Source organism: Chinchilla lanigera, unplaced genomic scaffold (genome assembly GCF_000276665.1).
Source record: "Chinchilla lanigera isolate Chin_1 unplaced genomic scaffold, ChiLan1.0 scaffold00125, whole genome shotgun sequence".
Lineage (NCBI taxonomy): Eukaryota > Metazoa > Chordata > Mammalia > Rodentia > Chinchillidae > Chinchilla > Chinchilla lanigera.
In genome coordinates, this window is record NW_004955526.1 from 552,442 (window position 1) to 560,046 (window position 7,605).

A 7,605-nucleotide genomic window follows, 5' to 3' on the forward strand; every position below is an offset into this window, starting at 1 on the left:
GTTTTATCAAATTCAGTACAAGAGTTAACTGGTTGAAATGACACCTGTCCCAGTGATTCCAGGGATAGTCAGTACATAAACACACGCTGTTTGAGTGAAGCTCATGGTAACCTGCTAGTGGTTAAATTTCTTAAATGGGCACAGTAGCCATTGTCCCAAAAGTAAGAATGGAGCACAGTACTGTATCTTCCATTTTGCTTTAAAATTTTAACATGCAACTGCTTACTCAAGATACCAGGTGTCCCCCCCCCCCCATAAAGCTTGTAGCACCATCATCCTTCTTAGATAAGTGATAGCCGTAGGTCATTCAGGCTGTTCTTTTATTCACTTCTGCATTCCAGACAATACCAACCCGATGTAATATACTATTCCCGTACTGCTTTATAGAGTATTCATAGATTAGTAAGTGTTAAAGGAACAAATGAGCAGAATAGTTTCTCCTGCTTGAAGCTTGATGGTTGCAGTTGAGAAGGCAGGAAGCACACATTGGATTGTCACTTTTTGATTCGGAACTGGAAAACCACACTTCTGCTTTATTCATTCGTTGAACTTCCTCAGTACTATCCTCGGTCATATCCTTGAATACCTGTCCTAGTAACTGCTTTGCAGTTTTTCTGTTCTCGTTGGGAGATGATACTGTTTTTAAAATGTAGTTAGTGGACTTTGTATATGCTTCTTTTCTAGAAAGTAATCCAATTATTTATTACTGAAAATTCCATAATTTGTTACGGAATTCCGAAGGCCCTGGGAGAGAAAAAACCGTAAATTCATTTCATTCATTGAACTGGAGGGGAACTGATGGGCAAACAAATAGCTGATACAGAGTGACATAGTAAAATAGAGGTATCAATTTTCTACATTTTTACTCTTGTCTTACTAGTTTGGAAATTTTGTGGATGTAGAGACACTTCTGCATCTCTCATTGCATCTAGCATAATGTTTTGCACAGAGTTGTTAACAGATAATCAGTGACAGAATTAACTCAGATGGGGAAGAAGAATAACCTAGTGTCCAGAAATACTTGGTAAAAATACTACTGCTTTGTAAAAATGGTGTCAAAAAGAATTGCAAAGCCACATGTAAATAATTAAATTTCCTGTTTTACTAATTAGAAAAAGTTCAGACATTTTAATCACCTGCCGTTTAACATTATTTTGGATCACCTTTTATGTAATTTTTTTGGTGCTATTACATTGGTGATAAGAGAAGGTAGACATATGTTGTCCAATACAGTAGTAGCCTTTAGCTGCCAGTGGCTATTGAGACCACTTGAAATGTGACTGGACTAAAATAAGGCTATAAATGTAAAACACTGGATTTTGAAGACCATGGGAAAAGAATGAAATATCTCAATTTTTTATGTAGATTGCATATTGAAATACTTTTGACATGGGATTAAATAATGCCAATAAAATTAGCTTTCCATTGTTTAATGTGGCTATTATTAATTACACAGGACAGCATGGCTCTATGCTTGGTGACTGTCTCAAAGCATATGAAGTACCCAAACATTAAATGTGTTACAGTCACAGTGTGGGACCATGGCTGTGTAGAGAAAGATTACTTGAGACAAGATTTTGTTCAAGCACCCAAAACTCAGAGGGGCTGCCTCTTGGGCATAAGACAACCTTAGGGGGACAGGCTTGCGCTAAGACCTCTGTGGTTATTTTTTTGTGACAGTAACAGGAGAAGAAAATTGTAGGAAAAAGCATTTTGCAACACACTGGAGCTTTTGTCGGGACAGATAGAATGGGAGGTTTGTTAGTGAAACATGACCTACTTTAGGCAGCCCTACCAGGGCAGAGAGAACAAGATGTCCATAGCAGCCAGGTGTGGTGGTCCATGCCTATAATCCCAGCACTTGGGAGGCTGAGGAAAGAGGATTGCCACAAGTTCAAGGCCAGCCTGAACTACACAGCGAGACCCTATCTAAAAAAGAAAAAAAGATGGCCATAGCAAACATCTTTGACAGTAACTTGCTCTTAATTCTTCTTATTTGTTGTGCAGATTCTGCTCTAAATTAACCATGCGTTCCAGCTCTAAATTAACCATGTGTCCCAGGAGCATGAAAGTCCCTTATCACACCCAGATTCAATTACTCCTTTGGTCAGCGTCTCCCTACATGTTACTACTTTCTCTTTGTGATTTGTGTGTGTATCTGTGTGCGTGTGCGTGTGTGTGTGTGTGTGTGACTCTTAAGGGTTATTTGGCTAAAATTCAAGATGGGTGAAGTATAGATAAAAGCCAATGGGTAATAGTTGGGCATGGTGGCGCACACCTATAATCCCAGCACTCAGGAGGCTGAGGCAGGAGGATGGTTGTGGGTTTGAGACTAGTCTAGACTACAAAGTGAGCTCAAGGCCAGCCTGAATTGCATAGTGAGACCTTGTCTCAAAAAGACAAAAAAAAAAAACAAAAAAAAAAGCCAATGTGTAAAATGTGGGTAAAGTGTCTATATCTAAGATACACTAAGTGGGTTCCAAAGTGTACTGTGCAACACACTATGTTTCTAGATACAGGTAGAGTAGCTTTGAGTTCTCGAGTGACTGTGATGGTTATATTAAATTTCTAAGACATTTATATTAATATTTTCCTAAAATGGCTCTGCTTTTTAGTTTATCAGAGATACATGATGCTCAGAAAATAAAATCTTTTCAGTCATTGGATAAACTGCTTTATGTATGTAAGTTAGTGCTCTCTATTTTAACTATTACTAGCATTACATCAAGTCAGTTTAGTGAATTCTCGCTATTCATTAAAAGGAATATACTTTCATACTTCGTTTTTGAAAGTCTTTTAATGGTGGCAATCATTTTTTTTTTTTTTTGCACTACAGGGGATTGAACCCAGAGCATTTGTACTGAGCTATATCCCCAGCCTGTTATTTTTTAGTATGTATGTTCTCATTTTGTAATTCCATACTTTCTGTATCACTATCCCTGTTTAATAGGCAAAGAAAGAGAAGCACAGCAAATAATATATTCCCCAAAATGTGAGTAATGTGGGTTGCATTCCATTAGGGTTTTTCACTTCAAACCAAAACAACTTATACCACATTGCAACAGCTTGTAACTACATTTCCATTTAAAAATCTAAAATCCTAAATAAGTATAAACACTTTGGCCTTACTGAAGGTGATCTGTAATCCATTTAAGAATGGCTTTTAAAAGAGATATGTTTATCTTTATAAAGACAATACAGGGTCTCCAGACCCTACCAGATTATAACCATTTTCAGTAGTTCAAAGTGTAATTTTTGATATTTACTGCCTGAGTTAAATTGTTTGGTTGTACTTTTCCTCAGAAGAACAGAATAGACTGAAGTTAGTTCAAATATTTTAGTATTCTTGTGCAATTTGGCTACTCAGCTATAAAGAACTGATGTCACGAAGAATTAAAAGATAAATCTACATTTGCTGGAGTTTAATTTAGTCAGTACAGTGGTTACTTTTAATGGCACTCAGTACTTAATTCTCACCTTTCTTCAATCAAAATGATTCAGGTGCGTGGTGTTTGTAATCCAAGCTGCATGGGAGGCTGAAACTGGAGGACTGCAAGTTTAAGGCCAGGCTAGGCAATTTCATGATACTCTGTCTCAAAAAGTGCTGGGGATGTAGCTGAATGCTGTGGTGCTTGTGTAGCATACTCAAGGTCCCCTTAAGTTCAGTCCCCAGCACAACATAATACATACATGGATGCAGGTGCATAGTATTTTCAGTGCTGTTGTAGGCAATCATTTTATGTAATGGCTAAATTCTGAGTTACTCTCAGGCCACTTTTAGTGAATCCTCTACTTTTGTCAGCAGTGAGGGAAATGTTCAAAGTGTTTGTATGGAGAGGATTAGATGCCAAGTGTGAGGCGGGAGCAGGGTTGTTTATGGCCTTATAACTCCTAGAATTATTGTGGCTATAATGCATACTCAGCTTGATTTTGCTATCTTATTTTTTCCAGAATTGTTTTCCCAGGAAAATATTTTAACTCTCTAGTTATTTGTATTTGGATCTTTACTAAATTGTAAGCTGTACGAGAAAAAGATGCTTCCTTTTTTCATTTCTGTTACCTTCCTTTACATAGTAGGTGTTTAGTTGGAGTGTGATTCAGACAGTGGCCATGTTCCAGTGCTGATCTAATATGGGTGAAATGAATTTATTACTCCATAATAAGCAAAAATTTTGAGGCCAGACAAACTTGGTTTGAAATCTGTTTACTCTGTTCCTCACTGTGAGCGTGATGGAGCAAGCAAGTCTGCTTAAAATTAGCTATTAAAAGTGACTTCCGGTTTTTTTAACGATATTTTCTAAGGTATTTAATATATTAAATTAAAGAAGGTGTTAAACACTTCAGTTCCAGTAATAGCCCCCCGACACTGTCCAGAAATTCCTATGTCTAGAATCTTTTAGAAATAACTGTAACATAGCAGACAAGTATTATTACTATGTCCCAATGTTTTATAGTTTTCTTAGATTATTCAAATCATATTCTGCCTGGACCAATTCAACTCTTCTTCCACAAAATTTTTACTTATTGCTTTATTTTACAGGTATGTTGTTTCTGAACTATACACTTAGAGTTTCATAATAGAAATTGACATTGATTTTATACACCCTGCAAAATAGCCCACTTAACATAGGTAAATCTTAACATAAAAATTGTTGAACTGAACAAGTGTACTTTTATCACATTGTGATGTACTTTACAGATACTTCATCTTTATGAAAGTCCCATAAGTTTTTATATTCATATTATATATTTATATATATTATTTAAATATATTTATATTTAGTTTTATTATATTCATTTTATAATAAAGACATTATGGCACCGAGAAGTAAAGTACTGTCTAAATCAACTATGTAGTAAGTTAGCATAACTGACACTCGAAGCCCAAGGTGTGTAATTCCAAAGTGTGTCTCTTTAACCAGCCTGCAGTGGTGTGAGGTCATTCAGGTCAAGGACCTTGTCTCCAGTTTCCTTTAAGTTGGGGAAATCAGTGCCATAGATTTTTTTTGTGTGTGTGTGTGTAAAGTATTATTATAGGGGCCCATTAGAAATAAACATTTCTGTGAGAAAATTTCAATTTTGTGAAAATGATAGACTAATAGAATGTAGATTATGAGTTAAATTTAATAATAGAGCACTAAATTTATGTGGAAAAGCCATACCATACCTCTTTCAGTGAATGTATATAATCACAATAAATATTTTGTTTAGAACATCAAGGCATACAAACCAGAATCAATTTTTTTTTTTGAGACAGTGTCTTAGTATGTAGTTGAGAGGTTTTGAATTTACCATGCAGCCAAGGCTAGCCTCGAACTCACAGTGATCCTCCTGTCTTGGGCTCCTGAGCACTGGGATTATAGGCCTATGCTGCCACAGCTGGCCAAATTATCATTTTATAGATCACTTCCTTCCTCTAGTGACCAGGAATGGGAATATTATATCTATCAGCGTTTAAAAAACAGATCCTTTATGTGTACCACCTTTTAGTTGCTGTAGTGCTTTTGGTTGTTATAATGAATTGGGGGGGGACATTTACTAGGGGCATTAGGGATGCTTCCACATCAGAACAGTTCCCCATATAAAATAAAGGACTACAAATTCTAGTCCAGCCTGGGCAACTTAGCAAGACTCTGTCTCAGCATAAAAAATAAAGGGCTGGGGATGTAGCATAGTGAAGACTGGTACTGAGAAAAGAATCTAACGCCAAACATTTATGTAGATAAAAAATTATTATTATTTAAGCCTAGAACCTGGTATTATTTTACATATGAACAGAAATGTACACTGTTATAATACATGCTGCATTCTAAAAGTAATTTATTTCATCTACTCTAAAGCTGTTATAAAATATACTATTGCTTAACATTATGAAAATAATTGTCAATTCAAAAGACTTTTAGACCTTAAAAAATAATCTTATATATCACTCATGAGTATATCTAAAAAGAAAATGATAAGTAAATAAAATTTTATTAATCCAATCGTTGTCTCATTTAAAGTTAATTTAGTTAATAAAGTTAATTTTTTAACTAAAAATGTTTGGTGTTCGTGTTTACTCAAACACTACTGTCCTCTACATTTTGAATGATTTTGGTGACAACATTTCTTAATAGAATGACGTGCTACTTATAAAAATGCATGTGTATCCGGGAGTGGTGCACATACCTGTAAACACAGCACTCTGAGAGTCTAAAGCAGGAGGACTGAAAGTTCAAGTCTAGCATGGGAAACTTGGTGGTTTAGCAAGACCTTATCTCAAAAGATGAAAAAGTCTAGGGATATAGCACAGTGTCAAGGCCCTGGATTCAATTACCAGTACCAGAAAATAAAACCAAACAAAAAACAAAAGAATTGCATGTGTGAGATATTTTTCCTAAGGCACTAATATTCTGCAAGTTTCAATGTTCTGCTGCTTTGATCTTACCAGAAGATAGCAACAGAAGGTTTTTAGAAAACAGGGCTAGTTTTTCTACCTCAAATGTCTTTTAGTGATTTTGCAGGTTATTAAAATATCAAGAGATTGCAGCTGTTCAATCATGCGAGTAAGACTAACCAAGGTTATACAGACTCAGAAAATGACAAGTATACCATGACTGCTCTTCTGCTAACTGCAGTTGTAAGATGCCATTGAATATATCATGGGACAGTCGCTTCAGAGATGCTGAAATATAAATAAAAAGTGTGTTTTAGGACTGAGGAGATAGCCCCTCTAGAATTGAAATTTTATACTTTTCTCCCAAAACTTTGCCTTAAGACTGCTATTTCAGAATATTTCAGTACCAAAACCATTGCTGTTTATGTCTCTAATATAATACACGTGTATTGTGTTTCATTAATAACTTTATACACTGGTTATTCCATATATATATATATTTAACTACATCAGGTTACAAAGTCTGTACATGCCAAAACATTTACATATGGAGATAATATTTTAAAAATTACTTCCCCTTTATTTCTCCTACAAATTACAACCGAGACTTTTATTGAGTTTTAAAAAATATATATGATGGTATACATTTAGAATTTCAAGAAAAAGGAAGTTATATTCTTACGGCAAAAATTCGGGCTGTATTCCTCAAGAGACCAAAGAGAACAGACAAAGTTTTAATTTAGACCGGTGACCTCTCATCCCGATTTGCAAGTCCGGGAAGTGGGCGTGGACCTGTCTTTGTTCCCAGGTTATATACATTTTTGGTTTCCATGGTAACAGAAAGGAACGTTGTAGCCCTGGGCACATGTTGTTTTCCTTGTGCCGTGTAACCGGGTCAGGCTCTGGTCATGAGCCCAACCACAGTGATACATACTTTCTGTACTCTGTTTTATATGTCTCCCTTTAGATAACCATACATTTCCTTTATGGTTACAATGTTTACCTAGGCCCAGGAGACGGAACTGCCCAGGCAGGGTCACAGAGGGTCACCTAGGCCTAGGTGCCCCCTTATCTTGGGGAGACATTCCTGGGCACTGTTGATCTGGGGAATTAGCTCTTACACTGTCCCGCGGGAGGCTTCCCAAGGCACCATGTAGGCTTTCACCAAAACTATTTTATCTAAAATAATATGCTAAGATTCATTGCCCCCTACAATATTTTATCTAAAA

At 36.1% G+C, this 7,605-nt stretch overlaps 1 long non-coding RNA gene across 2 annotated transcripts; it reads right to left on the minus strand.

Annotated features, from left to right (window-relative positions):
* Window positions 1–303: 303 nt before the first annotated feature.
* On the minus strand, window positions 304–7,096 carry LOC102029113. Of its 2 annotated transcripts, XR_264656.2 has the most exons (4): window positions 7,059–7,096; window positions 6,592–6,664; window positions 1,781–1,869; window positions 304–744 (listed from the first exon to the last, which is right to left on the minus strand). It is a non-coding gene; the product is annotated as an uncharacterized LOC102029113 (long non-coding RNA). The 2 variants fall into 2 exon arrangements; XR_264655.2 differs by lacking the exon at window positions 1,781–1,869.
* Between the last annotated feature and the right edge of the window lie 509 nt (window positions 7,097–7,605).